This window comes from Lepisosteus platostomus, unplaced genomic scaffold (assembly GCF_059453375.1).
Source record: "Lepisosteus platostomus isolate fLepPlt1 unplaced genomic scaffold, fLepPlt1.hap1 Scaffold_93_H1, whole genome shotgun sequence".
Taxonomy (NCBI): domain Eukaryota; kingdom Metazoa; phylum Chordata; class Actinopteri; order Semionotiformes; family Lepisosteidae; genus Lepisosteus; species Lepisosteus platostomus.
The window spans coordinates 686-28566 of record NW_028291705.1 but is presented as its reverse complement, the minus strand read 5'-3'; the positions used below and the strand labels follow the sequence as shown (position 1 = coordinate 28566).

The 27881-nt window shown below is 57.7% G+C and overlaps 15 non-coding genes across 15 annotated transcripts; all 15 read left to right on the top strand.

Annotated features, from left to right (window-relative positions):
- The first annotated feature begins 6117 nt into the window (after nt 1–6117).
- On the top strand, nt 6118–6307 carry LOC148630624 (U2 spliceosomal RNA). The gene has a single exon (XR_015935083.1). It is a non-coding gene; the product is annotated as a U2 spliceosomal RNA (small nuclear RNA).
- An 847-nt stretch (nt 6308–7154) lies between these two features.
- LOC148630623 (U2 spliceosomal RNA) lies at nt 7155–7345 on the top strand. Its single transcript, XR_015935088.1, has one exon. It is a non-coding gene; the product is annotated as a U2 spliceosomal RNA (small nuclear RNA).
- An 847-nt stretch (nt 7346–8192) lies between these two features.
- LOC148630622 (U2 spliceosomal RNA) lies at nt 8193–8383 on the top strand. The gene has a single exon (XR_015935087.1). It is a non-coding gene; the product is annotated as a U2 spliceosomal RNA (small nuclear RNA).
- An 847-nt stretch (nt 8384–9230) lies between these two features.
- LOC148630621 (U2 spliceosomal RNA) lies at nt 9231–9421 on the top strand. The gene has a single exon (XR_015935085.1). It is a non-coding gene; the product is annotated as a U2 spliceosomal RNA (small nuclear RNA).
- An 847-nt stretch (nt 9422–10268) lies between these two features.
- On the top strand, nt 10269–10459 carry LOC148630620 (U2 spliceosomal RNA). Its single transcript, XR_015935074.1, has one exon. It is a non-coding gene; the product is annotated as a U2 spliceosomal RNA (small nuclear RNA).
- An 847-nt stretch (nt 10460–11306) lies between these two features.
- On the top strand, nt 11307–11497 carry LOC148630619 (U2 spliceosomal RNA). The gene has a single exon (XR_015935062.1). It is a non-coding gene; the product is annotated as a U2 spliceosomal RNA (small nuclear RNA).
- Nucleotides 11498–12344: 847 nt separating this feature from the next.
- Nucleotides 12345–12535, top strand: LOC148630618 (U2 spliceosomal RNA). Its single transcript, XR_015935050.1, has one exon. It is a non-coding gene; the product is annotated as a U2 spliceosomal RNA (small nuclear RNA).
- An 847-nt stretch (nt 12536–13382) lies between these two features.
- Nucleotides 13383–13573, top strand: LOC148630617 (U2 spliceosomal RNA). Its single transcript, XR_015935037.1, has one exon. It is a non-coding gene; the product is annotated as a U2 spliceosomal RNA (small nuclear RNA).
- Nucleotides 13574–14420: 847 nt separating this feature from the next.
- LOC148630616 (U2 spliceosomal RNA) lies at nt 14421–14611 on the top strand. Its single transcript, XR_015935025.1, has one exon. It is a non-coding gene; the product is annotated as a U2 spliceosomal RNA (small nuclear RNA).
- An 847-nt stretch (nt 14612–15458) lies between these two features.
- On the top strand, nt 15459–15649 carry LOC148630615 (U2 spliceosomal RNA). Its single transcript, XR_015935125.1, has one exon. It is a non-coding gene; the product is annotated as a U2 spliceosomal RNA (small nuclear RNA).
- Nucleotides 15650–16496: 847 nt separating this feature from the next.
- LOC148630614 (U2 spliceosomal RNA) lies at nt 16497–16687 on the top strand. Its single transcript, XR_015935113.1, has one exon. It is a non-coding gene; the product is annotated as a U2 spliceosomal RNA (small nuclear RNA).
- Nucleotides 16688–17534: 847 nt separating this feature from the next.
- Nucleotides 17535–17725, top strand: LOC148630613 (U2 spliceosomal RNA). Its single transcript, XR_015935102.1, has one exon. It is a non-coding gene; the product is annotated as a U2 spliceosomal RNA (small nuclear RNA).
- Nucleotides 17726–18572: 847 nt separating this feature from the next.
- On the top strand, nt 18573–18763 carry LOC148630612 (U2 spliceosomal RNA). Its single transcript, XR_015935091.1, has one exon. It is a non-coding gene; the product is annotated as a U2 spliceosomal RNA (small nuclear RNA).
- Nucleotides 18764–25091: 6328 nt separating this feature from the next.
- On the top strand, nt 25092–25285 carry LOC148630611 (U2 spliceosomal RNA). The gene has a single exon (XR_015935080.1). It is a non-coding gene; the product is annotated as a U2 spliceosomal RNA (small nuclear RNA).
- An 847-nt stretch (nt 25286–26132) lies between these two features.
- LOC148630610 (U2 spliceosomal RNA) lies at nt 26133–26323 on the top strand. The gene has a single exon (XR_015935019.1). It is a non-coding gene; the product is annotated as a U2 spliceosomal RNA (small nuclear RNA).
- The last annotated feature ends 1558 nt before the right edge of the window (nt 26324–27881 follow it).

Below are 27881 nucleotides of genomic sequence, written 5' to 3'. Positions count from 1 at the left end.
TGCTTGCTTGCTTGCTTGCTTGCTTGCTTGCGTGCGTGTCCGTCCCCGTCCCTGCAGGCGGGCCCCTTTCGACAGCTGGGCGTTTTCCCTCCAAAAAACTTAGTATATCCACCTTTTCTTTCTTTTTTTTCGGCAGGCAGGCAGGCAGGCGTGTGTGCGCGCGCGTCCCCGTCCCTCCCTCCCTCCCGAGAGAGAGCTGCCCCTTGCCTCTGCCCGCAGGTGCTGGCGCTCGGCTTTGGCTTGCAGCCGGTTGGGCGCAGCTGCTGCCGGTGGGAGGGGCCTAAGCTAAGGAGGCCGGGCGGCTGGCGCCCCCTGCGGCTGCGGTCGTTGTCGGGCCGTTGACAGAAGATCAAAGAGCAGGGCCCCCGCCCGGGACTGGCAGGAAGGCAGGCGGGCAGGCAAGAGAGAGGGGGAGCAGAGTCCCGCGGCAGGCCTCTGGCTGCAGGGAGGCCGGCAGCTGCGCGGGTCCCGGGCTCCAGAGGAGTCGGCCTGCGCCACTGTGCGCCAGCGGAACGCCCGCGCGTCGGTCCGCGCCTTTGTGGGCATCGCTTCTCGGCCTTTTGGCCAAGATCTAAAGATACGTGGCATGACCGCGGTCTGAGGACTTGACAAAAGGCGAAGACAACGAAGGCGAAGAGGAGAAGGAGAAGACAGCGGACAACGGAACCAGACCAGACGGGCGGAACCTTACCATCAGAAGACCGAAGCAGAAGTCCACCAAGGTCACCACGGGTAGTCGCCCTGGGTTGAGCCCAGGGGGCGAAGTGGGGCCTCCAAGATGACAGCGGTCGAAGGTGGTGAGTGGGCCCGCGGTTCGGCGGCTGTGCACCCTCTGTCCCGTGAGGGGCAGATGCGGTGCACAGTGCGTTTTGTTGTGAAGGAGGCAGAGAAGAAGAAGGAATGGATGAACCGTGAGCGGTTTGAAAGAGTAGTCCTGATGAAGGCTCTAGGGATTAAATTGAAGGACATTGATTGTCTACAAGATTTCCCAGTCAGAGGGATATACGACCTGTCGCTTGCATCGGATGAACTTTGTGAGAAAGCCTGGGAAAAGGTGTGTGAAGGAAGAGATGTGGAACCGCTTAATGATTTCTTGATAGAGCCTTTGTTTGCCAGGGAGCTCAGGACTCTGACAATTCACCTATTTAATCATCGGGTCCCAGAAAGAGACGTAATCACCTTTTTATCCAGATTTGTGGACGTGCAGGGAGAAGGTCAAAAAGATTTAGATGTCCTCAGAGTGTGGACCGGTAAAAGAAGATACACGGTGCGGCTAAAACCTAAGCCATCTGAGGGTGAGGGAGTGGTACATCCCCCGGCTTATTTCACGATTGGGCCTAATAGAGGCTACCTCTTCTATCCAGGCCAACCGGTGACGTGCAAGAAGTGTTTCCAGAGGGGTCATGTAGCGGCGAACTGTCCTGGCGGTGTGTGTAGAAAGTGTAAGGCCACAACTCACGAAACTAAGGACTGTACTAAGGTCTTAACGTGCGACCTGTGTGGGGCAGAAGGCCATGTGTACAGGGTTTGTCCGATGAAGAGTCGAAGTTTTGCAGATGTGGTGCGGACTTCGGCAGAGGGCCCGAGGAGAGAGGAGAGCAGACCACAGCAGAAGACCGCGACCACCCAGAGGACACAAGCAGACGCAAGAGAAGAAAGAGACGACAGACCAGAGGAGATGCCAAAGGCGACCAAGGTACCTGAAGAGGCGCGTCCGGGGACCTCGTCGTGGGCGGAAGTGATGGACAGGGCAGAGTCGGAGTCGCCGGAGTGGGTTACCCAGCCTAGCAGGGCTGCAAAGAGGAAGTCGGCGGCAGAGAAGAGAAGAATGAGGTCCGACGAGTGCGTGTTCGAGACTGTGGCTAATCGTTTTCAGGTCCTAGCTGTTGAGGAGGACTCGGGGAACAGTGACGTCGAGGCAGAGAAGGGAGAAGACGGAGAGAGAGGACAGAGAATGCCGAGACGGAAAAAGGCGATTGCTGTAAAGAGGGCGAGGGGGGAGTGTAAGAAAGGGGGTAGGAAGGAGGTAGGGGTGGAGGGGGGTGTAGAGGGAGAGGGAGAGGGAGGTAGGGAGGGGGGGAGTAGGGAGGAAGGGGAACAGAGGGAGAGGGGTGGAGAGCAGGGTGAGGAGGCTGACCCCTTGGAGGCCTCTGCTGAGGTCAGTACCCTCGACGACCCCATACCCCCGGGCCAGGGCGATATAGTGGTGGAACAGGAGGATTTCGTTTCAGAGACCTCAGAACAGTCGGGGAAAGACGGCGGTATCCACCTCCTGACCTCCGATGATCCTGGGGTAAGTCCATCATCCCTGGGGGAGGGGTCCCCGCAGGTTATGAGTGTGGGTGGGAATCTCCTCAGTCCTCTTGGAATAGAGAGTGCTTTTAGTTTGGGAGACGGGTTGCAGCTGCAGACTCCCTTTGACCCAACATGAGTCGTACCGTATGTACTATTAACGCCAGAGGGCTTAAAAATCATAGTAAGCGGATTGGCGTCTTCAAATGGTTAGAAGCGCGCCATTTCGGCTTTTGTTTCTTGCAGGAAGTACACTTAGGCACAAAAGGTGATATTGTCACCTTTAAGAGAGACTGGGTAAAAGGGGAGTCCTGGTGGAGTGTAGGGGGAGTGCACTCATCCGGAATCGGGATCCTATGTGGAACCCCGAATTTCTCTGTAAGCGAAGTTAACTGCATAGTCCCAGGAAGGCTAATGATTGTAGATGGGGCATGGGAAAGATTGCAGGTACGTTTAATAGCTGTCTACGGGCCTGCCGAAAGGCGGCTCCAGGGGGCGTTTTTGAAGGACCTTGAGCCACATCTGTACACCAATAGAGTGGTGGTGATGGGAGGGGATTTTAATATTGATGTATGTGATGCGAGTGGTGTGAGTGTGAGTGATCTTAAAGAATTAATATCACGGTTTCACCTAAAAGATGGTCACAAGGACTATAGTCAGGGACAGAGAATGCACACATGGAGTAATGGAAGGGGTGTCTTCAGAAGACTTGATTATATCTTCACCACCCTACGTGGGTTGACACAGGCGGCAACGGTTACTCCGGTATGGTTTTCAGATCATCTGTTGCTGTCGGTTGATTTGATACCAGATGGTATGGACCCTAAATCAAACTACTGGAAACTGAACACGAAAGTGTTATTGGAAGCCGATTATCAGAGTTTGATAGTTGCGCTTTTGGATCGGTTCCAGTTACAGAGGGGGCGGTACCAGACAGCGGTGCTGTGGTGGGAAGCCTGTAAAAGGGCGATCTCCAAGGCTTCTATCTCATACTGTAGCCAAAAGAAGGTAGCAGAGAGAGGAGAGCTTGTGAGATTGCAGCAGGAACTAGAAGAGCAGTATGTGGTTTCCAACCAGGGTGGTGCTTTCGACATGACAAAAGTTTCTGAGCTTAAACTCAGACTGAAAGAACTTTGGGTAGAGAGAGCTAAGGATTTTTTGTTTAGGTTGAAGGGTAACCTGATTGAGGGGGAGGAGAGGTGCTCAGCCCAGTTTTTTGGCTCGGTCAGAGCCAGACAGAAGAGGACTCTCTTCGAGGGTCTGAGGAGAGAAGATGGGTCCAGGGTCAGAGACATAGAAGGCATGGTGAGGTGTGCAACTAATTTTTACAAGGTTTTATTTTCAGAGAAACCAGTGGATGAGAGTTTGTGGGATGAGTGGTTGATTGGGTTTGACAGGAAGATTGATGGTATGGAAGGTGTGGGTGAGGCCCTAACAATGACTGAGATTGGAGAAGCCATTGGTGGCCTGCGTAGAGGTACCACCCCGGGGATGGACGGACTCCCGACGGAATTTTATGTAACCTTCCGAGAAAGGTTACTACCGGTGTTGTTGGAGGTTTATAACGAAGTCCTGAGGGAGGGTGAACTCGGCAGAACGATGAGGACAGGTATTATGTCTCTGGTGTTTAAGAAAGGAGACAAGGAAGATCTGGAGAACTGGAGGCCGATCCAATTACTCTGTTCCGATTATAAGATCTTGGCCAGAGTATTGGGGAGACGGCTGAGGAAGGTGATGCCGGACCTGATAAGTAAAGACCAAACCTGCAGTGTGGAGGGTAGAAACGTAAAGTGGAACCTGCAGTTGATCAGGGACGTCATTGAATGGGTGGAGGACAGGAACCTTGAGATGATGCTTGTGAGCCTAGACCAAAATAAGGCCTTTGACCGGGTGCATCACTCATTCCTTTGGGAGGTGATGAGAAGAGTGGGGCTGGATGAGGGCCTCATCAGATGGATCAAGGTTTTGTATAATAATGTCATCTCAAGGGTATGCATCAACGGTATGCTTGGCATGGGCATTCCGGTCAGGTGTGGGGTGAGACAGGGATGCCCTCTGTCCCCCTTATTATATGTGCTGTACATAGAACCCTTTCTGCATCGGATTCGTGGGGATCCTCGAGTGGAAGGGGTGGTGGTTCCTGGGAGTGGAGGAGAACAGGCGAAAATAGCAGCCTATGCAGACGATATTTCTCTGTTTCTTAGCACTGACAGAAGTCTTCACCAAGTACTACAGATAGCAGATAGTATGACCAAAGGGACAGGTGCTTTTTTGAACAAAGCAAAGTGTACGGTTAAATACTTCGGTAGATGGAAGGAAAGACAAGATGTGACGGGCGGTCTTACCTTGGTGACGGGACCGGTTAAAATTCTGGGAGTTCTTTTTCATACGCAGGACTCCGCCAGGATCAACTGGGACCTGAGGCTGGGGAAGGTAAATCAAAAGATCGGTATGTGGTTGAATAGGTCGCTGACGTACACAGGGAAAGTACTAGTCCTAAAGGTAGACATACTGCCATTGCTGCTTCATTTGGCTTGTGTGTTCCCTCTGCCTGCTCGGCTGCGTCGAAACCTGGTGAGGGCGGTCTTCCACTTCGTTTGGAGTGGGGGGCATGAGTACATCAAGAGAGCGGATATGTGCAGGCCAGTGGAGGAGGGTGGTAGGTCGGTTCCAGACTTCCCGTTGAAACTAGACACAATATTTGTCGCAAATTTGTGTAAAACACTATACGAAGATCCGGATCACCTTTGTGTATGTTTTATCCGTTTGTGGTTTGCGAATACGATGAAGCACCTGGTAGTCTGGACGAATACAACGCCGAAGGCGCAAAAATTGCCCTGGCATTATAGACATGCGGTGGTGTGGTTACAGAAGCACCCAGGGTTCAGAAAGGGCTTGGGGGCTACGGACCACAAACAGATGTATAGGACTATCATGGAGAAGGGGGAACCTGCAGTGGTGGGGGTGTCGGAGGAGGAGTGGCGGCAGATCCAGCCGGTGGGTCTAGAAAACAGACTCAAGGACCTAAACTGGCGGGCTCTCTGGAACAGGTTGCCGGTGAGGGACACGCTCTACAGGCATGGGTTGTCCAGACAGGATAAGTGCCCGCAGCCTGGCTGTTCTGAGGTCGAAACCCTGCTTCACGTTTTCTGGGGCTGTGTTTTCGCCCAAAGGGTGTGGGGTCACAGTGCTGAATTATTACAGAAAGTCGCTGTTGATTTTGTTTTAAGCAGTCGGGTGGTGTTTCGGGGAGTAAAGGGGGTGAGAAAATGGAATAATGAATTTGTGTTATGGTATATAATTAGTTTGGTTAAATTTTATATATGGGTAGCGAGGAGGGAGGTGGTGGAGCATGGCAGTTGTGTTTCAGCCTTATCTGTATTTAGCAAAGGCAAAAATGAAGTTACTAGACGTGTTCGGTGGGACATCTTACGGTGGGGTTTTGCTGCGGCCAAAGAAAGATGGAAGGGATTAATTTCTTTGGGGTGTTAAATTGATTTCTGTATATGGGTTTGTTTTATAATAATATAAGGAATGTTGGGGATGGAGGAGGGATCTTTTTTGCATACAGGGCGGGATTATGGTAATGTAACGGTTTTGTGTTTATGGTTCTGATGTCTGTTTCTTTTGTGATTCTATTTTCGAAATGAACCAATATGAATACTGTTGTACTAACATTTTCATGACCGTTTGATTTGTGTTTCGGATTGTTGAGTGTAATAGTATAAGGGTTGTTGTTAGTGTTACAGAGGGAGGCTGGTTTAGGGTATGTTTGAATGTTGGGGAAGGGTGTGGTTGTCTTACTGTGCTGTGTTGAAGTTTGTTATGTTTGTAATAAAAAACATAAAAAAAAAAAAAAAAATCTGTTCTTATCAGTTTAATATCTGATACGTCCCCCATCGGGGGACCACATATTAAACGGATTTTTGGAACAGGGAGCTGGATCAGGAGCTTGCTCCGTCCTCTCCACGCATCGGCCCGGTATTGCAGCGCCTCCGGGAGCGGTGCACCACCTTCTCTCAGCGGTGAAAAGACAGACGTAGGTAGCTAGGTAGCTAGCTAGCTAGCGAGCGAGCGAGCAAGCAAGCGAAGTGGACTGGAGCTCCTTCTTCTCGGGTCTCGTCCCTCGTCCCCCATCTGTGTGTCTCTGTGTTCTGTCTCTCTCTCGCCCTCTCGGTTCCCGTGCTCCCTCTGTGCGCTTTCCCGCGTCTCGACTCTCTGGGCAAGCAGGCCGGCCCCCTTTTCGGCTCCCGTGCGTTTTCCCTCCAAAAAACTTAGGTTTTTCAGCCTTTTCCCAGGGAGGCAGGCGTGGCTTGCTTGCTTGCTTGCTTGCTTGCTTGCTTGCTTGCGTGCGTGTCCGTCCCCGTCCCTGCAGGCGGGCCCCTTTCGACAGCTGGGCGTTTTCCCTCCAAAAAACTTAGTATATCCACCTTTTCTTTCTTTTTTTTCGGCAGGCAGGCAGGCAGGCGTGTGTGCGCGCGCGTCCCCGTCCCTCCCTCCCTCCCGAGAGAGAGCTGCCCCTTGCCTCTGCCCGCAGGTGCTGGCGCTCGGCTTTGGCTTGCAGCCGGTTGGGCGCAGCTGCTGCCGGTGGGAGGGGCCTAAGCTAAGGAGGCCGGGCGGCTGGCGCCCCCTGCGGCTGCGGTCGTTGTCGGGCCGTTGACAGAAGATCAAAGAGCAGGGCCCCCGCCCGGGACTGGCAGGAAGGCAGGCGGGCAGGCAAGAGAGAGGGGGAGCAGAGTCCCGCGGCAGGCCTCTGGCTGCAGGGAGGCCGGCAGCTGCGCGGGTCCCGGGCTCCAGAGGAGTCGGCCTGCGCCACTGTGCGCCAGCGGAACGCCCGCGCGTCGGTCCGCGCCTTTGTGGGCATCGCTTCTCGGCCTTTTGGCTAAGATCAAGTGTAGTATCTGTTCTTATCAGTTTAATATCTGATACGTCCCCCATCGGGGGACCACATATTAAACGGATTTTTGGAACAGGGAGCTGGATCAGGAGCTTGCTCCGTCCTCTCCACGCATCGGCCCGGTATTGCAGCGCCTCCGGGAGCGGTGCACCACCTTCTCTCAGCGGTGAAAAGACAGACGTAGGTAGCTAGGTAGCTAGCTAGCTAGCGAGCGAGCGAGCAAGCAAGCGAAGTGGACTGGAGCTCCTTCTTCTCGGGTCTCGTCCCTCGTCCCCCATCTGTGTGTCTCTGTGTTCTGTCTCTCTCTCGCCCTCTCGGTTCCCGTGCTCCCTCTGTGCGCTTTCCCGCGTCTCGACTCTCTGGGCAAGCAGGCCGGCCCCCTTTTCGGCTCCCGTGCGTTTTCCCTCCAAAAAACTTAGGTTTTTCAGCCTTTTCCCAGGGAGGCAGGCGTGGCTTGCTTGCTTGCTTGCTTGCTTGCTTGCTTGCTTGCGTGCGTGTCCGTCCCCGTCCCTGCAGGCGGGCCCCTTTCGACAGCTGGGCGTTTTCCCTCCAAAAAACTTAGTATATCCACCTTTTCTTTCTTTTTTTTCGGCAGGCAGGCAGGCAGGCGTGTGTGCGCGCGCGTCCCCGTCCCTCCCTCCCTCCCGAGAGAGAGCTGCCCCTTGCCTCTGCCCGCAGGTGCTGGCGCTCGGCTTTGGCTTGCAGCCGGTTGGGCGCAGCTGCTGCCGGTGGGAGGGGCCTAAGCTAAGGAGGCCGGGCGGCTGGCGCCCCCTGCGGCTGCGGTCGTTGTCGGGCCGTTGACAGAAGATCAAAGAGCAGGGCCCCCGCCCGGGACTGGCAGGAAGGCAGGCGGGCAGGCAAGAGAGAGGGGGAGCAGAGTCCCGCGGCAGGCCTCTGGCTGCAGGGAGGCCGGCAGCTGCGCGGGTCCCGGGCTCCAGAGGAGTCGGCCTGCGCCACTGTGCGCCAGCGGAACGCCCGCGCGTCGGTCCGCGCCTTTGTGGGCATCGCTTCTCGGCCTTTTGGCTAAGATCAAGTGTAGTATCTGTTCTTATCAGTTTAATATCTGATACGTCCCCCATCGGGGGACCACATATTAAACGGATTTTTGGAACAGGGAGCTGGATCAGGAGCTTGCTCCGTCCTCTCCACGCATCGGCCCGGTATTGCAGCGCCTCCGGGAGCGGTGCACCACCTTCTCTCAGCGGTGAAAAGACAGACGTAGGTAGCTAGGTAGCTAGCTAGCTAGCGAGCGAGCGAGCAAGCAAGCGAAGTGGACTGGAGCTCCTTCTTCTCGGGTCTCGTCCCTCGTCCCCCATCTGTGTGTCTCTGTGTTCTGTCTCTCTCTCGCCCTCTCGGTTCCCGTGCTCCCTCTGTGCGCTTTCCCGCGTCTCGACTCTCTGGGCAAGCAGGCCGGCCCCCTTTTCGGCTCCCGTGCGTTTTCCCTCCAAAAAACTTAGGTTTTTCAGCCTTTTCCCAGGGAGGCAGGCGTGGCTTGCTTGCTTGCTTGCTTGCTTGCTTGCTTGCTTGCGTGCGTGTCCGTCCCCGTCCCTGCAGGCGGGCCCCTTTCGACAGCTGGGCGTTTTCCCTCCAAAAAACTTAGTATATCCACCTTTTCTTTCTTTTTTTTCGGCAGGCAGGCAGGCAGGCGTGTGTGCGCGCGCGTCCCCGTCCCTCCCTCCCTCCCGAGAGAGAGCTGCCCCTTGCCTCTGCCCGCAGGTGCTGGCGCTCGGCTTTGGCTTGCAGCCGGTTGGGCGCAGCTGCTGCCGGTGGGAGGGGCCTAAGCTAAGGAGGCCGGGCGGCTGGCGCCCCCTGCGGCTGCGGTCGTTGTCGGGCCGTTGACAGAAGATCAAAGAGCAGGGCCCCCGCCCGGGACTGGCAGGAAGGCAGGCGGGCAGGCAAGAGAGAGGGGGAGCAGAGTCCCGCGGCAGGCCTCTGGCTGCAGGGAGGCCGGCAGCTGCGCGGGTCCCGGGCTCCAGAGGAGTCGGCCTGCGCCACTGTGCGCCAGCGGAACGCCCGCGCGTCGGTCCGCGCCTTTGTGGGCATCGCTTCTCGGCCTTTTGGCTAAGATCAAGTGTAGTATCTGTTCTTATCAGTTTAATATCTGATACGTCCCCCATCGGGGGACCACATATTAAACGGATTTTTGGAACAGGGAGCTGGATCAGGAGCTTGCTCCGTCCTCTCCACGCATCGGCCCGGTATTGCAGCGCCTCCGGGAGCGGTGCACCACCTTCTCTCAGCGGTGAAAAGACAGACGTAGGTAGCTAGGTAGCTAGCTAGCTAGCGAGCGAGCGAGCAAGCAAGCGAAGTGGACTGGAGCTCCTTCTTCTCGGGTCTCGTCCCTCGTCCCCCATCTGTGTGTCTCTGTGTTCTGTCTCTCTCTCGCCCTCTCGGTTCCCGTGCTCCCTCTGTGCGCTTTCCCGCGTCTCGACTCTCTGGGCAAGCAGGCCGGCCCCCTTTTCGGCTCCCGTGCGTTTTCCCTCCAAAAAACTTAGGTTTTTCAGCCTTTTCCCAGGGAGGCAGGCGTGGCTTGCTTGCTTGCTTGCTTGCTTGCTTGCTTGCTTGCGTGCGTGTCCGTCCCCGTCCCTGCAGGCGGGCCCCTTTCGACAGCTGGGCGTTTTCCCTCCAAAAAACTTAGTATATCCACCTTTTCTTTCTTTTTTTTCGGCAGGCAGGCAGGCAGGCGTGTGTGCGCGCGCGTCCCCGTCCCTCCCTCCCTCCCGAGAGAGAGCTGCCCCTTGCCTCTGCCCGCAGGTGCTGGCGCTCGGCTTTGGCTTGCAGCCGGTTGGGCGCAGCTGCTGCCGGTGGGAGGGGCCTAAGCTAAGGAGGCCGGGCGGCTGGCGCCCCCTGCGGCTGCGGTCGTTGTCGGGCCGTTGACAGAAGATCAAAGAGCAGGGCCCCCGCCCGGGACTGGCAGGAAGGCAGGCGGGCAGGCAAGAGAGAGGGGGAGCAGAGTCCCGCGGCAGGCCTCTGGCTGCAGGGAGGCCGGCAGCTGCGCGGGTCCCGGGCTCCAGAGGAGTCGGCCTGCGCCACTGTGCGCCAGCGGAACGCCCGCGCGTCGGTCCGCGCCTTTGTGGGCATCGCTTCTCGGCCTTTTGGCTAAGATCAAGTGTAGTATCTGTTCTTATCAGTTTAATATCTGATACGTCCCCCATCGGGGGACCACATATTAAACGGATTTTTGGAACAGGGAGCTGGATCAGGAGCTTGCTCCGTCCTCTCCACGCATCGGCCCGGTATTGCAGCGCCTCCGGGAGCGGTGCACCACCTTCTCTCAGCGGTGAAAAGACAGACGTAGGTAGCTAGGTAGCTAGCTAGCTAGCGAGCGAGCGAGCAAGCAAGCGAAGTGGACTGGAGCTCCTTCTTCTCGGGTCTCGTCCCTCGTCCCCCATCTGTGTGTCTCTGTGTTCTGTCTCTCTCTCGCCCTCTCGGTTCCCGTGCTCCCTCTGTGCGCTTTCCCGCGTCTCGACTCTCTGGGCAAGCAGGCCGGCCCCCTTTTCGGCTCCCGTGCGTTTTCCCTCCAAAAAACTTAGGTTTTTCAGCCTTTTCCCAGGGAGGCAGGCGTGGCTTGCTTGCTTGCTTGCTTGCTTGCTTGCTTGCTTGCGTGCGTGTCCGTCCCCGTCCCTGCAGGCGGGCCCCTTTCGACAGCTGGGCGTTTTCCCTCCAAAAAACTTAGTATATCCACCTTTTCTTTCTTTTTTTTCGGCAGGCAGGCAGGCAGGCGTGTGTGCGCGCGCGTCCCCGTCCCTCCCTCCCTCCCGAGAGAGAGCTGCCCCTTGCCTCTGCCCGCAGGTGCTGGCGCTCGGCTTTGGCTTGCAGCCGGTTGGGCGCAGCTGCTGCCGGTGGGAGGGGCCTAAGCTAAGGAGGCCGGGCGGCTGGCGCCCCCTGCGGCTGCGGTCGTTGTCGGGCCGTTGACAGAAGATCAAAGAGCAGGGCCCCCGCCCGGGACTGGCAGGAAGGCAGGCGGGCAGGCAAGAGAGAGGGGGAGCAGAGTCCCGCGGCAGGCCTCTGGCTGCAGGGAGGCCGGCAGCTGCGCGGGTCCCGGGCTCCAGAGGAGTCGGCCTGCGCCACTGTGCGCCAGCGGAACGCCCGCGCGTCGGTCCGCGCCTTTGTGGGCATCGCTTCTCGGCCTTTTGGCTAAGATCAAGTGTAGTATCTGTTCTTATCAGTTTAATATCTGATACGTCCCCCATCGGGGGACCACATATTAAACGGATTTTTGGAACAGGGAGCTGGATCAGGAGCTTGCTCCGTCCTCTCCACGCATCGGCCCGGTATTGCAGCGCCTCCGGGAGCGGTGCACCACCTTCTCTCAGCGGTGAAAAGACAGACGTAGGTAGCTAGGTAGCTAGCTAGCTAGCGAGCGAGCGAGCAAGCAAGCGAAGTGGACTGGAGCTCCTTCTTCTCGGGTCTCGTCCCTCGTCCCCCATCTGTGTGTCTCTGTGTTCTGTCTCTCTCTCGCCCTCTCGGTTCCCGTGCTCCCTCTGTGCGCTTTCCCGCGTCTCGACTCTCTGGGCAAGCAGGCCGGCCCCCTTTTCGGCTCCCGTGCGTTTTCCCTCCAAAAAACTTAGGTTTTTCAGCCTTTTCCCAGGGAGGCAGGCGTGGCTTGCTTGCTTGCTTGCTTGCTTGCTTGCTTGCTTGCGTGCGTGTCCGTCCCCGTCCCTGCAGGCGGGCCCCTTTCGACAGCTGGGCGTTTTCCCTCCAAAAAACTTAGTATATCCACCTTTTCTTTCTTTTTTTTCGGCAGGCAGGCAGGCAGGCGTGTGTGCGCGCGCGTCCCCGTCCCTCCCTCCCTCCCGAGAGAGAGCTGCCCCTTGCCTCTGCCCGCAGGTGCTGGCGCTCGGCTTTGGCTTGCAGCCGGTTGGGCGCAGCTGCTGCCGGTGGGAGGGGCCTAAGCTAAGGAGGCCGGGCGGCTGGCGCCCCCTGCGGCTGCGGTCGTTGTCGGGCCGTTGACAGAAGATCAAAGAGCAGGGCCCCCGCCCGGGACTGGCAGGAAGGCAGGCGGGCAGGCAAGAGAGAGGGGGAGCAGAGTCCCGCGGCAGGCCTCTGGCTGCAGGGAGGCCGGCAGCTGCGCGGGTCCCGGGCTCCAGAGGAGTCGGCCTGCGCCACTGTGCGCCAGCGGAACGCCCGCGCGTCGGTCCGCGCCTTTGTGGGCATCGCTTCTCGGCCTTTTGGCTAAGATCAAGTGTAGTATCTGTTCTTATCAGTTTAATATCTGATACGTCCCCCATCGGGGGACCACATATTAAACGGATTTTTGGAACAGGGAGCTGGATCAGGAGCTTGCTCCGTCCTCTCCACGCATCGGCCCGGTATTGCAGCGCCTCCGGGAGCGGTGCACCACCTTCTCTCAGCGGTGAAAAGACAGACGTAGGTAGCTAGGTAGCTAGCTAGCTAGCGAGCGAGCGAGCAAGCAAGCGAAGTGGACTGGAGCTCCTTCTTCTCGGGTCTCGTCCCTCGTCCCCCATCTGTGTGTCTCTGTGTTCTGTCTCTCTCTCGCCCTCTCGGTTCCCGTGCTCCCTCTGTGCGCTTTCCCGCGTCTCGACTCTCTGGGCAAGCAGGCCGGCCCCCTTTTCGGCTCCCGTGCGTTTTCCCTCCAAAAAACTTAGGTTTTTCAGCCTTTTCCCAGGGAGGCAGGCGTGGCTTGCTTGCTTGCTTGCTTGCTTGCTTGCTTGCTTGCGTGCGTGTCCGTCCCCGTCCCTGCAGGCGGGCCCCTTTCGACAGCTGGGCGTTTTCCCTCCAAAAAACTTAGTATATCCACCTTTTCTTTCTTTTTTTTCGGCAGGCAGGCAGGCAGGCGTGTGTGCGCGCGCGTCCCCGTCCCTCCCTCCCTCCCGAGAGAGAGCTGCCCCTTGCCTCTGCCCGCAGGTGCTGGCGCTCGGCTTTGGCTTGCAGCCGGTTGGGCGCAGCTGCTGCCGGTGGGAGGGGCCTAAGCTAAGGAGGCCGGGCGGCTGGCGCCCCCTGCGGCTGCGGTCGTTGTCGGGCCGTTGACAGAAGATCAAAGAGCAGGGCCCCCGCCCGGGACTGGCAGGAAGGCAGGCGGGCAGGCAAGAGAGAGGGGGAGCAGAGTCCCGCGGCAGGCCTCTGGCTGCAGGGAGGCCGGCAGCTGCGCGGGTCCCGGGCTCCAGAGGAGTCGGCCTGCGCCACTGTGCGCCAGCGGAACGCCCGCGCGTCGGTCCGCGCCTTTGTGGGCATCGCTTCTCGGCCTTTTGGCTAAGATCAAGTGTAGTATCTGTTCTTATCAGTTTAATATCTGATACGTCCCCCATCGGGGGACCACATATTAAACGGATTTTTGGAACAGGGAGCTGGATCAGGAGCTTGCTCCGTCCTCTCCACGCATCGGCCCGGTATTGCAGCGCCTCCGGGAGCGGTGCACCACCTTCTCTCAGCGGTGAAAAGACAGACGTAGGTAGCTAGGTAGCTAGCTAGCTAGCGAGCGAGCGAGCAAGCAAGCGAAGTGGACTGGAGCTCCTTCTTCTCGGGTCTCGTCCCTCGTCCCCCATCTGTGTGTCTCTGTGTTCTGTCTCTCTCTCGCCCTCTCGGTTCCCGTGCTCCCTCTGTGCGCTTTCCCGCGTCTCGACTCTCTGGGCAAGCAGGCCGGCCCCCTTTTCGGCTCCCGTGCGTTTTCCCTCCAAAAAACTTAGGTTTTTCAGCCTTTTCCCAGGGAGGCAGGCGTGGCTTGCTTGCTTGCTTGCTTGCTTGCTTGCTTGCTTGCGTGCGTGTCCGTCCCCGTCCCTGCAGGCGGGCCCCTTTCGACAGCTGGGCGTTTTCCCTCCAAAAAACTTAGTATATCCACCTTTTCTTTCTTTTTTTTCGGCAGGCAGGCAGGCAGGCGTGTGTGCGCGCGCGTCCCCGTCCCTCCCTCCCTCCCGAGAGAGAGCTGCCCCTTGCCTCTGCCCGCAGGTGCTGGCGCTCGGCTTTGGCTTGCAGCCGGTTGGGCGCAGCTGCTGCCGGTGGGAGGGGCCTAAGCTAAGGAGGCCGGGCGGCTGGCGCCCCCTGCGGCTGCGGTCGTTGTCGGGCCGTTGACAGAAGATCAAAGAGCAGGGCCCCCGCCCGGGACTGGCAGGAAGGCAGGCGGGCAGGCAAGAGAGAGGGGGAGCAGAGTCCCGCGGCAGGCCTCTGGCTGCAGGGAGGCCGGCAGCTGCGCGGGTCCCGGGCTCCAGAGGAGTCGGCCTGCGCCACTGTGCGCCAGCGGAACGCCCGCGCGTCGGTCCGCGCCTTTGTGGGCATCGCTTCTCGGCCTTTTGGCTAAGATCAAGTGTAGTATCTGTTCTTATCAGTTTAATATCTGATACGTCCCCCATCGGGGGACCACATATTAAACGGATTTTTGGAACAGGGAGCTGGATCAGGAGCTTGCTCCGTCCTCTCCACGCATCGGCCCGGTATTGCAGCGCCTCCGGGAGCGGTGCACCACCTTCTCTCAGCGGTGAAAAGACAGACGTAGGTAGCTAGGTAGCTAGCTAGCTAGCGAGCGAGCGAGCAAGCAAGCGAAGTGGACTGGAGCTCCTTCTTCTCGGGTCTCGTCCCTCGTCCCCCATCTGTGTGTCTCTGTGTTCTGTCTCTCTCTCGCCCTCTCGGTTCCCGTGCTCCCTCTGTGCGCTTTCCCGCGTCTCGACTCTCTGGGCAAGCAGGCCGGCCCCCTTTTCGGCTCCCGTGCGTTTTCCCTCCAAAAAACTTAGGTTTTTCAGCCTTTTCCCAGGGAGGCAGGCGTGGCTTGCTTGCTTGCTTGCTTGCTTGCTTGCTTGCTTGCGTGCGTGTCCGTCCCCGTCCCTGCAGGCGGGCCCCTTTCGACAGCTGGGCGTTTTCCCTCCAAAAAACTTAGTATATCCACCTTTTCTTTCTTTTTTTTCGGCAGGCAGGCAGGCAGGCGTGTGTGCGCGCGCGTCCCCGTCCCTCCCTCCCTCCCGAGAGAGAGCTGCCCCTTGCCTCTGCCCGCAGGTGCTGGCGCTCGGCTTTGGCTTGCAGCCGGTTGGGCGCAGCTGCTGCCGGTGGGAGGGGCCTAAGCTAAGGAGGCCGGGCGGCTGGCGCCCCCTGCGGCTGCGGTCGTTGTCGGGCCGTTGACAGAAGATCAAAGAGCAGGGCCCCCGCCCGGGACTGGCAGGAAGGCAGGCGGGCAGGCAAGAGAGAGGGGGAGCAGAGTCCCGCGGCAGGCCTCTGGCTGCAGGGAGGCCGGCAGCTGCGCGGGTCCCGGGCTCCAGAGGAGTCGGCCTGCGCCACTGTGCGCCAGCGGAACGCCCGCGCGTCGGTCCGCGCCTTTGTGGGCATCGCTTCTCGGCCTTTTGGCTAAGATCAAGTGTAGTATCTGTTCTTATCAGTTTAATATCTGATACGTCCCCCATCGGGGGACCACATATTAAACGGATTTTTGGAACAGGGAGCTGGATCAGGAGCTTGCTCCGTCCTCTCCACGCATCGGCCCGGTATTGCAGCGCCTCCGGGAGCGGTGCACCACCTTCTCTCAGCGGTGAAAAGACAGACGTAGGTAGCTAGGTAGCTAGCTAGCTAGCGAGCGAGCGAGCAAGCAAGCGAAGTGGACTGGAGCTCCTTCTTCTCGGGTCTCGTCCCTCGTCCCCCATCTGTGTGTCTCTGTGTTCTGTCTCTCTCTCGCCCTCTCGGTTCCCGTGCTCCCTCTGTGCGCTTTCCCGCGTCTCGACTCTCTGGGCAAGCAGGCCGGCCCCCTTTTCGGCTCCCGTGCGTTTTCCCTCCAAAAAACTTAGGTTTTTCAGCCTTTTCCCAGGGAGGCAGGCGTGGCTTGCTTGCTTGCTTGCTTGCTTGCTTGCTTGCTTGCGTGCGTGTCCGTCCCCGTCCCTGCAGGCGGGCCCCTTTCGACAGCTGGGCGTTTTCCCTCCAAAAAACTTAGTATATCCACCTTTTCTTTCTTTTTTTTCGGCAGGCAGGCAGGCAGGCGTGTGTGCGCGCGCGTCCCCGTCCCTCCCTCCCTCCCGAGAGAGAGCTGCCCCTTGCCTCTGCCCGCAGGTGCTGGCGCTCGGCTTTGGCTTGCAGCCGGTTGGGCGCAGCTGCTGCCGGTGGGAGGGGCCTAAGCTAAGGAGGCCGGGCGGCTGGCGCCCCCTGCGGCTGCGGTCGTTGTCGGGCCGTTGACAGAAGATCAAAGAGCAGGGCCCCCGCCCGGGACTGGCAGGAAGGCAGGCGGGCAGGCAAGAGAGAGGGGGAGCAGAGTCCCGCGGCAGGCCTCTGGCTGCAGGGAGGCCGGCAGCTGCGCGGGTCCCGGGCTCCAGAGGAGTCGGCCTGCGCCACTGTGCGCCAGCGGAACGCCCGCGCGTCGGTCCGCGCCTTTGTGGGCATCGCTTCTCGGCCTTTTGGCTAAGATCAAGTGTAGTATCTGTTCTTATCAGTTTAATATCTGATACGTCCCCCATCGGGGGACCACATATTAAACGGATTTTTGGAACAGGGAGCTGGATCAGGAGCTTGCTCCGTCCTCTCCACGCATCGGCCCGGTATTGCAGCGCCTCCGGGAGCGGTGCACCACCTTCTCTCAGCGGTGAAAAGACAGACGTAGGTAGCTAGGTAGCTAGCTAGCTAGCGAGCGAGCGAGCAAGCAAGCGAAGTGGACTGGAGCTCCTTCTTCTCGGGTCTCGTCCCTCGTCCCCCATCTGTGTGTCTCTGTGTTCTGTCTCTCTCTCGCCCTCTCGGTTCCCGTGCTCCCTCTGTGCGCTTTCCCGCGTCTCGACTCTCTGGGCAAGCAGGCCGGCCCCCTTTTCGGCTCCCGTGCGTTTTCCCTCCAAAAAACTTAGGTTTTTCAGCCTTTTCCCAGGGAGGCAGGCGTGGCTTGCTTGCTTGCTTGCTTGCTTGCTTGCTTGCTTGCGTGCGTGTCCGTCCCCGTCCCTGCAGGCGGGCCCCTTTCGACAGCTGGGCGTTTTCCCTCCAAAAAACTTAGTATATCCACCTTTTCTTTCTTTTTTTTCGGCAGGCAGGCAGGCAGGCGTGTGTGCGCGCGCGTCCCCGTCCCTCCCTCCCTCCCGAGAGAGAGCTGCCCCTTGCCTCTGCCCGCAGGTGCTGGCGCTCGGCTTTGGCTTGCAGCCGGTTGGGCGCAGCTGCTGCCGGTGGGAGGGGCCTAAGCTAAGGAGGCCGGGCGGCTGGCGCCCCCTGCGGCTGCGGTCGTTGTCGGGCCGTTGACAGAAGATCAAAGAGCAGGGCCCCCGCCCGGGACTGGCAGGAAGGCAGGCGGGCAGGCAAGAGAGAGGGGGAGCAGAGTCCCGCGGCAGGCCTCTGGCTGCAGGGAGGCCGGCAGCTGCGCGGGTCCCGGGCTCCAGAGGAGTCGGCCTGCGCCACTGTGCGCCAGCGGAACGCCCGCGCGTCGGTCCGCGCCTTTGTGGGCATCGCTTCTCGGCCTTTTGGCTAAGATCAAGTGTAGTATCTGTTCTTATCAGTTTAATATCTGATACGTCCCCCATCGGGGGACCACATATTAAACGGATTTTTGGAACAGGGAGCTGGATCAGGAGCTTGCTCCGTCCTCTCCACGCATCGGCCCGGTATTGCAGCGCCTCCGGGAGCGGTGCACCACCTTCTCTCAGCGGTGAAAAGACAGACGTAGGTAGCTAGGTAGCTAGCTAGCTAGCGAGCGAGCGAGCAAGCAAGCGAAGTGGACTGGAGCTCCTTCTTCTCGGGTCTCGTCCCTCGTCCCCCATCTGTGTGTCTCTGTGTTCTGTCTCTCTCTCGCCCTCTCGGTTCCCGTGCTCCCTCTGTGCGCTTTCCCGCGTCTCGACTCTCTGGGCAAGCAGGCCGGCCCCCTTTTCGGCTCCCGTGCGTTTTCCCTCCAAAAAACTTAGGTTTTTCAGCCTTTTCCCAGGGAGGCAGGCGTGGCTTGCTTGCTTGCTTGCTTGCTTGCTTGCTTGCTTGCGTGCGTGTCCGTCCCCGTCCCTGCAGGCGGGCCCCTTTCGACAGCTGGGCGTTTTCCCTCCAAAAAACTTAGTATATCCACCTTTTCTTTCTTTTTTTTCGGCAGGCAGGCAGGCAGGCGTGTGTGCGCGCGCGTCCCCGTCCCTCCCTCCCTCCCGAGAGAGAGCTGCCCCTTGCCTCTGCCCGCAGGTGCTGGCGCTCGGCTTTGGCTTGCAGCCGGTTGGGCGCAGCTGCTGCCGGTGGGAGGGGCCTAAGCTAAGGAGGCCGGGCGGCTGGCGCCCCCTGCGGCTGCGGTCGTTGTCGGGCCGTTGACAGAAGATCAAAGAGCAGGGCCCCCGCCCGGGACTGGCAGGAAGGCAGGCGGGCAGGCAAGAGAGAGGGGGAGCAGAGTCCCGCGGCAGGCCTCTGGCTGCAGGGAGGCCGGCAGCTGCGCGGGTCCCGGGCTCCAGAGGAGTCGGCCTGCGCCACTGTGCGCCAGCGGAACGCCCGCGCGTCGGTCCGCGCCTTTGTGGGCATCGCTTCTCGGCCTTTTGGCTAAGATCAAGTGTAGTATCTGTTCTTATCAGTTTAATATCTGATACGTCCCCCATCGGGGGACCACATATTAAACGGATTTTTGGAACAGGGAGCTGGATCAGGAGCTTGCTCCGTCCTCTCCACGCATCGGCCCGGTATTGCAGCGCCTCCGGGAGCGGTGCACCACCTTCTCTCAGCGGTGAAAAGACAGACGTAGGTAGCTAGGTAGCTAGCTAGCTAGCGAGCGAGCGAGCAAGCAAGCGAAGTGGACTGGAGCTCCTTCTTCTCGGGTCTCGTCCCTCGTCCCCCATCTGTGTGTCTCTGTGTTCTGTCTCTCTCTCGCCCTCTCGGTTCCCGTGCTCCCTCTGTGCGCTTTCCCGCGTCTCGACTCTCTGGGCAAGCAGGCCGGCCCCCTTTTCGGCTCCCGTGCGTTTTCCCTCCAAAAAACTTAGGTTTTTCAGCCTTTTCCCAGGGAGGCAGGCGTGGCTTGCTTGCTTGCTTGCTTGCTTGCTTGCTTGCTTGCGTGCGTGTCCGTCCCCGTCCCTGCAGGCGGGCCCCTTTCGACAGCTGGGCGTTTTCCCTCCAAAAAACTTAGTATATCCACCTTTTCTTTCTTTTTTTTCGGCAGGCAGGCAGGCAGGCGTGTGTGCGCGCGCGTCCCCGTCCCTCCCTCCCTCCCGAGAGAGAGCTGCCCCTTGCCTCTGCCCGCAGGTGCTGGCGCTCGGCTTTGGCTTGCAGCCGGTTGGGCGCAGCTGCTGCCGGTGGGAGGGGCCTAAGCTAAGGAGGCCGGGCGGCTGGCGCCCCCTGCGGCTGCGGTCGTTGTCGGGCCGTTGACAGAAGATCAAAGAGCAGGGCCCCCGCCCGGGACTGGCAGGAAGGCAGGCGGGCAGGCAAGAGAGAGGGGGAGCAGAGTCCCGCGGCAGGCCTCTGGCTGCAGGGAGGCCGGCAGCTGCGCGGGTCCCGGGCTCCAGAGGAGTCGGCCTGCGCCACTGTGCGCCAGCGGAACGCCCGCGCGTCGGTCCGCGCCTTTGTGGGCATCGCTTCTCGGCCTTTTGGCTGCGATTCCAGTACGTGGCAGGCCCGCGGCTGGAGGAACAGTCAAGAGAGAGGAGGGATCGGCGCCAGGGGTTTTTTTCCCGGATTTCCTTTTTTGGCGGAGCTTTCCGGCCAGGTTTTTTTTGCTGCAATGGAAGGAGCTGCAAGACTGCGTGAGGGAAGATTTCGGTATGCTGTGCGGTTCGTGCTGCGGGACGGTGGAGCGAAGAGGGATTTGGACTCCCGGGATGTCTTCGAGGAAGAGGTTATGCAGACTGCTCTACAGTTGCGACCCGAGGACGTCTATTGTTTGCAGGACTTCCCGGGTAAGAAGACCTTTGACTTATCGCTTATTTCTGAGGATTTAGTTCGGAGGGTTTGGAGCACGGCTAATGGAAAACAGAATGTGAAGCCTTTTTCTGACTACATTATCGAACCTCTGTTTGCCCGGGAGTTGAAGACCTTAACTGTAGCCATGTTTAACCCATATATGCCAGAGGAGGATATCGTTTGTTATCTGAAGCGTTTTGTGGACATACAAGGCGTGGGAGAGAGGATAATTGACAGGAAGAAGTACTGGACGGGGAAATGGCGCTACAGGGTGAGGTTTCGGACTGATGTTAAGGCTCCCGATGGCCTTTTGCACCCCCCAGCATCCTTTCAGTTAGGCTCTAACAGAGGGTATTGTTATTACTACGGACAGCCCGCTGTGTGTCGGCGTTGTGGACAGCCGGGCCATAATGTGGTCGACTGCCGTGAGGTGGTGTGCCGGAACTGCGAGGGTGTGGGGCACTTGGCTGCGCAATGCACTGCAGGCGTTAAATGTAATCTGTGTGGGGGTGTGGGGCACATGTTCAGGGATTGCACCCAGAGGACGAAGAGTTTCGCAGCAGTAGTGCGGGACGCAGGTTCAGCTTCACGTGCTCCTGAAGCTAGTCGTCAAGGAGTTTTGGAGGAGGCGGGTAGCATGGAGACGGAGGCTTGTGCAGGGGCTGGAAGGGGGGAGGCTCAGACAGAGGTGGTTGCTGAAACATCGCTAGAGTCTGAACTTACCTTAAGTGGAGTGCAAGACGTAGAGGCAGGAGGCCCGGTTGGGCTGGAAGTGATGAAGGCGGCGGTTGGGGGAATCAGCTGGGCTGAGAAGGTGGACGAAGCGGAGACAGAGCAGGTTTTGACAAAGCACAAGGCAAAAAGGAAGAATTTGGAGCCGGAAGAGGTCTCTAGCAGGAAGGCAGGGCGGAGTACAGAAGAGATGGAACTGGAATCGGAGTCGGATAGTTCAGCGCCCGTTGGTGCGGTTATACGCAAAGAGCTTGTGATCGCCATGCCTAATTTCCAGGATGTGCTGGCGGCGTCTTCCTGTTCTCCAGGGCCGGTGCTGAGCGTGGACGAAGCGCCTGTAAGTGTGCAAGAGGGAGATTGCAGCTTGGTGGGTAAAACGCCTGAGGAAGTTTGGGTTGATGCAGGAATACCTTCCAAGTTTGTGAGACTTTGTAGGTGGGACATGGAAACGGACTCGGTGACATGGCCCGAATTTTTCGACGGGTCTGTCTTCGAGAAGACCGGAATAAGATTGAAGCCGGTGGGTGTTTGGGGTGAACTGTCAACATTCCACGTCTACGCTGAAAACAATGGGGAAGTGCGAAGGAAGAGGTATCAACTGGAAGATTTGCTGAGGGAGTGGATAGAAGCCATTGAGAAGGACGAATTCAATTTCGAACAGAAAAGGGTTAAGAAACGGGACATGTTGCGGGCAAAGTTGGTGGTGCCGAGGGAGTTTTTGAATTTATGTAAATTAGTGCATGGGACCGTCGTGTTTCCTTCTGAGATGGGGGGAATTGTTGAGATGTTGCGACGGTATAAGAATGTGAGAGTGGAACCAGAAAAGTCGAGGGAGAGATTGAGTGGCTTACTGGTGTGTGGTGCGGATGAGAGAGATATTAGAGAAGTGTATTTGCGGTTCTCTTGTCTAGTGCGAAAGTGGGCTCAGAAAGGTTTTTGCTGAAATCTCTATGGCGAAAGTTCTTTCAATCAATGTAAGGGGGTTGCGAGATAGGGCAAAGAGGACGGCAGTTTTTAGTTTCTTGAAGTCTCAGGATTTCACGGTGTGCTTTCTGCAGGAAGTGCATCTAAAGGACAGTAGAGACGTGGCATCCTTTGCAAACGAATGGGTCAAGGGCCCTTCTAGATGGAGTGTGGGCGGAGTACACTCTTCGGGGGTTGGGGTCTTGTTTGGGACTCATGAGTTGGTGGTGGAAGGGTGTGAGGTGGGCGTGGCCGGTAGGCTAATGAGCGTGGATGTATGTATGGGTGAGTGTAGTTTTCGGTTTTTAGGTGTGTACGCTCCTGCTGTCGCCTCACAAAGAACCACTTTTCTTGCAAACTTGGCCCCTTTTTGTCTGACTAATAGGAAGGTGATCATAGGTGGCGATTTTAATCTCGACTTGGCAGATAAGGATCACCCTGACGTTAGGTTCATACACAGAATGTTGGGGCAGTATGGTTTGGTGGACTGTGTCGCTAGAGCCACAAAAGGGAAGACGGGCCCCACTTGGAGAAATTCGAGGGGGCAGTCCAGGAGGTTGGACTATGTCTTTTCCTCCCGGGGGCTGGTGGTAGAGAGTGCATCTATCTCACCCTTTTGGCATTCTGACCACGACCTGGTAAGGGTCGAAATAGCTGGCTCAGGCTCCAAGTTTGGAAAGGGGTGTTGGAGGTTGAACACCGAGGTTTTAGAAGAGGCAGCTTATAGAACCTTGATAAAACGGGAATTGGAGAAGTTGTGGGTGGAGAGGAGTGAGCAGTCTTCTCTGTTAAGATGGTGGGATATGGTCAAAAGACGGATTCAACGGGTCACTAGGGCCTATTGCACGGAGAGGCAGGTGCAGGAAAAGAAGGAGGGGCGATTGCTACAGGAGCGCCTGACTTTATTATATGAGAACTGTAATAAAGGTATGGCCGTGGACTTTGAGGACATCAATAGGCAAAAGGAGCAGTTGAGGAGCTTTTACGAAACCAGGGCTCGGAGATACCTGTTTAAAGCTCACATAGACAATCTGCAGTTTAAAGAAACATGCTCCTCCTTTCAATTCCGGAGTATGAAGGAAAGGCAGTGTAAGAGAGTGGTGGAAGGGTTGCGGGATGGACAGGGCAAAATAGTGACTGATAAGGATGGTATGTTGCGTGTCGCAACGGACTTTTATCAGGAGCTGTTTTCAAAGCAGGAAACGGAAGTCGCAGCCGTGGAGCATGTTTTAAGGTCGGTGGCGTCTGCGCTCACGGATGAGGAACGGGCAGGCTTGGAAGGGGCCTTTACAGTAAGAGAACTGGCAGTAGCAATGCGTGGCCTGAAAAAGGGTAAGGTGCCTGGTATGGACGGCTTGCCGGTAGAATTTTATTCTGTCTTTTGGGAAGAGTTGAAGGACATCTTGCTTTTAGTCTTAAATGAGGCCCTGGAAGTAGGTTACCTGGGAACCTCTATGAGGACGGGCCTATTAATACTTCTGTATAAAAAGGGAGAGGCTACGGACTTGAGAAATTGGAGACCCTTGACATTGCTGTGCGCCGATTATAAGATTCTGGCGAAGGCTTTGGTGAACAGGCTGAAACAGGTGCTCCCAGCAGTTGTGGGAAAAGAACAGACCTGTGGGGTCCGAGGGCGGAGGATTAGCTGGCCCCTGCAACTGGTGAGGGATGTTATTGCCTGGTCGGGGCAGAGAGATGTCCCTTTTATGCTAGTCAGCCTCGATTTGGAAAAGGCTTTTGACAGGGTGTCTCGCGGTTTTTTATGGCGGGTAATGGACCGTATGGGGTTCGGTCCTCGTTTTATTGGTTGGGTCCGGCTTTTGTATAGGGAGGTGGGGAGCAAAATTTTGCTCAACGGGCACGTCGGAGGTATGGTGTGGCAGGATGCGGGAGTGAGACAGGGGTGCCCTCTCTCTCCACTGCTTTTTGTGTTGTATATCGAGGCCTATGCCCGGTTGGTGTGTGCTGACCCAAAAATAGAGGGTGTCTTGGTGCCTGGGAGTGGTGGGGAGAGGGCTAGAATTGCCCTATATGCTGATGATGTCACTCTATTCATGGCTTCCGATGTGGACCTGCAGGGGGCGCTAAATCATCTGGTGGTTTTTGCCAAGGCCTCCGGGGCCAAATTGAACAGAGGGAAGAGCCACATTAAATTCTTTGGCAGGTGGAGAGATCGACAGGATGGAGTGGGGGGACTACAAGTGTGCAGGGGCCCCTTGAAAATCTTGGGTGTGCATTTTAAAGAGGGAGACGCGGCCAATTATAACTGGCTTGAGAGGCTGGAGAAGGTACGATTACGTTTGGGGAGCTGGAAGAATAAGGGTCTGACTTACGTGGGGAAGGCCCTTATCATTAAGATCGAGGTGCTGGCGCTCTTAGGGTACTTGGCCTCAGTTTACCCCATGCCTTTGAGGCTCAACCGATATTTGACGAGGGAGGTTTTCTGGTTTATGTGGGGCAAAAAATACGAATACATCGGGCGTGTGGACATGTGTCGACCTATTGAGGAGGGAGGAAGGGGGGTTCCATCTTTGCCCACTAAATTGTCCTGTTTTTTTGTTTCCTCATTGTGTGCAGCCTCGAAGAAGCCTGTGGAACATGTGGGGGTGTATTTTGTTCGGTTTTGGTTGGCGGGAAGGTTGAGGGTGGTTTTTGAGTGGGACAACAAGGCGCCCCATGGAGAGGACATGCCCTGGCATTATCGTCAGGCCTACCGGTGGATCGGCAAGTATGCGCAGGGGCTGGAAGGCAGGGTGTTGTCCGACCACAGGGCCTTGTACGGGACGGTGATGGCCAGCAGCACAGTGGACCTGGTCGGGGGGCTGCCCAAGGACGTGTGGAGCAGGATTCAGCCCAGAGGCTTACAGCACGACCTGATGGATCTGAACTGGTTCATCGCATGGCGGCGGCTCCCTGTGCGAGAGGTCTTGCATCGCCACAAACTGTCTTTGCAGATGCACTGTCCGAGGGCGACGTGTAACCATTTGGAGTCCATTCGCCATGTTTTTTGGGACTGTGTGTATGCGGGGAGAGTGTGGGCAAAATGCAGCTTATTGTTTGGTATGATTGCTCTGAATTTTGCACTTACTTTGAATGTGGTTTTATACGGTTTAAAGACAGACGTGTATCCCCGGGAGACGATCTGGGCATTGTGGGTGCTCCTGAGTCATGTGAAACTGGAACTGTGGAAGGCGCGGAATGGCCTGGTCAAAAATGGGGTTCAATTAAGTGTGACGGGGTTGTATAATCGACTGTTGTACCGAGTGAAATGTGAAATCATCTTAGATATCCGTAAAAGAGGACTCCACGCCGCAAAAGAAAGGTGGAAGGGGTTACTGGTACATTGTATGTCTTGATTTGGTTAACTGTGATTTTGTTTTGTTTCTTTGGTACCGTTGGTTTTGCTTTGTGTTGCATTGTTGCCATTAGTTCTTCCTTTCTGTAGATAGTTTGAGATTTTGTTATTTTTGTAATAAAAAAAAAAAAAAAAAAAAAAAATCTGTTCTTATCAGTTTAATATCTGATACGTCCCCCATCGGGGGACCACATATTAAACGGATTTTTGGAACAGGGAGCTGGATCAGGAGCTTGCTCCGTCCTCTCCACGCATCGGCCCGGTATTGCAGCGCCTCCGGGAGCGGTGCACCACCTTCTCTCAGCGGTGAAAAGACAGACGTAGGTAGCTAGGTAGCTAGCTAGCTAGCGAGCGAGCGAGCAAGCAAGCGAAGTGGACTGGAGCTCCTTCTTCTCGGGTCTCGTCCCTCGTCCCCCATCTGTGTGTCTCTGTGTTCTGTCTCTCTCTCGCCCTCTCGGTTCCCGTGCTCCCTCTGTGCGCTTTCCCGCGTCTCGACTCTCTGGGCAAGCAGGCCGGCCCCCTTTTCGGCTCCCGTGCGTTTTCCCTCCAAAAAACTTAGGTTTTTCAGCCTTTTCCCAGGGAGGCAGGCGTGGCTTGCTTGCTTGCTTGCTTGCTTGCTTGCTTGCTTGCGTGCGTGTCCGTCCCCGTCCCTGCAGGCGGGCCCCTTTCGACAGCTGGGCGTTTTCCCTCCAAAAAACTTAGTATATCCACCTTTTCTTTCTTTTTTTTCGGCAGGCAGGCAGGCAGGCGTGTGTGCGCGCGCGTCCCCGTCCCTCCCTCCCTCCCGAGAGAGAGCTGCCCCTTGCCTCTGCCCGCAGGTGCTGGCGCTCGGCTTTGGCTTGCAGCCGGTTGGGCGCAGCTGCTGCCGGTGGGAGGGGCCTAAGCTAAGGAGGCCGGGCGGCTGGCGCCCCCTGCGGCTGCGGTCGTTGTCGGGCCGTTGACAGAAGATCAAAGAGCAGGGCCCCCGCCCGGGACTGGCAGGAAGGCAGGCGGGCAGGCAAGAGAGAGGGGGAGCAGAGTCCCGCGGCAGGCCTCTGGCTGCAGGGAGGCCGGCAGCTGCGCGGGTCCCGGGCTCCAGAGGAGTCGGCCTGCGCCACTGTGCGCCAGCGGAACGCCCGCGCGTCGGTCCGCGCCTTTGTGGGCATCGCTTCTCGGCCTTTTGGCTAAGATCAAGTGTAGTATCTGTTCTTATCAGTTTAATATCTGATACGTCCCCCATCGGGGGACCACATATTAAACGGATTTTTGGAACAGGGAGCTGGATCAGGAGCTTGCTCCGTCCTCTCCACGCATCGGCCCGGTATTGCAGCGCCTCCGGGAGCGGTGCACCACCTTCTCTCAGCGGTGAAAAGACAGACGTAGGTAGCTAGGTAGCTAGCTAGCTAGCGAGCGAGCGAGCAAGCAAGCGAAGTGGACTGGAGCTCCTTCTTCTCGGGTCTCGTCCCTCGTCCCCCATCTGTGTGTCTCTGTGTTCTGTCTCTCTCTCGCCCTCTCGGTTCCCGTGCTCCCTCTGTGCGCTTTCCCGCGTCTCGACTCTCTGGGCAAGCAGGCCGGCCCCCTTTTCGGCTCCCGTGCGTTTTCCCTCCAAAAAACTTAGGTTTTTCAGCCTTTTCCCAGGGAGGCAGGCGTGGCTTGCTTGCTTGCTTGCTTGCTTGCTTGCTTGCTTGCGTGCGTGTCCGTCCCCGTCCCTGCAGGCGGGCCCCTTTCGACAGCTGGGCGTTTTCCCTCCAAAAAACTTAGTATATCCACCTTTTCTTTCTTTTTTTTCGGCAGGCAGGCAGGCAGGCGTGTGTGCGCGCGCGTCCCCGTCCCTCCCTCCCTCCCGAGAGAGAGCTGCCCCTTGCCTCTGCCCGCAGGTGCTGGCGCTCGGCTTTGGCTTGCAGCCGGTTGGGCGCAGCTGCTGCCGGTGGGAGGGGCCTAAGCTAAGGAGGCCGGGCGGCTGGCGCCCCCTGCGGCTGCGGTCGTTGTCGGGCCGTTGACAGAAGATCAAAGAGCAGGGCCCCCGCCCGGGACTGGCAGGAAGGCAGGCGGGCAGGCAAGAGAGAGGGGGAGCAGAGTCCCGCGGCAGGCCTCTGGCTGCAGGGAGGCCGGCAGCTGCGCGGGTCCCGGGCTCCAGAGGAGTCGGCCTGCGCCACTGTGCGCCAGCGGAACGCCCGCGCGTCGGTCCGCGCCTTTGTGGGCATCGCTTCTCGGCCTTTTGGCTAAGATCAAGGTTTAAGCCGGCAAGCCCGCAATTCCGAGATCTTGGTCAGAGGGTCGGGAAGGCGAGGGACGGATGGAATGGACGGAATGATGGAGTAACCGGAAGGGCTGGAACGTGGATGCTGGAGTCGGGAGAGCGGTGCTGTTGGAGACGTGGAGGATTTGCCGTGCTGTGGACGAGACCAGAGGACGTCAGGATTGTTTGGAGAGATCGGAAGTGGGCTGAGGATGGCGTTTGTTGCGATGGCCGGGTTCCCTTGGGCGAGGAAGGAGTGGAGGAAGAACTCCCTGCGTTTCTCGCTTCGGAGCCGGGAAGGACTGGAAAACTGGACAAGGGATAAGTTCAAGTTGTTTTTGACTAGTTTCTTTGATTTACGGTTTTCGGATATGATGTGTTTACAGGATTTCGGCAAACGGGGAGTGTTTGAATTGACTTTGGCGTCGGGGGATCTTTGTTTGGATTTGTGGAAGACGGTACAAGAAAGGAAGGGGGAGGCTCCGCTGAGCCTTTTTCATGTGGAGCCGATGTTTGCGGGACAATTGCTTCGGATGACGGTATGGGTATCGGATCCGTTTGTTACAGAGGAGGAAATTGCTTCCTTCTTGCAGCGATATGTGTTTTTGCAAGGTGAAGGAAAGAAGGATTTGGACAATGATGGAGTGTGGGATGGGAAATGGGTGTTTTGGGTG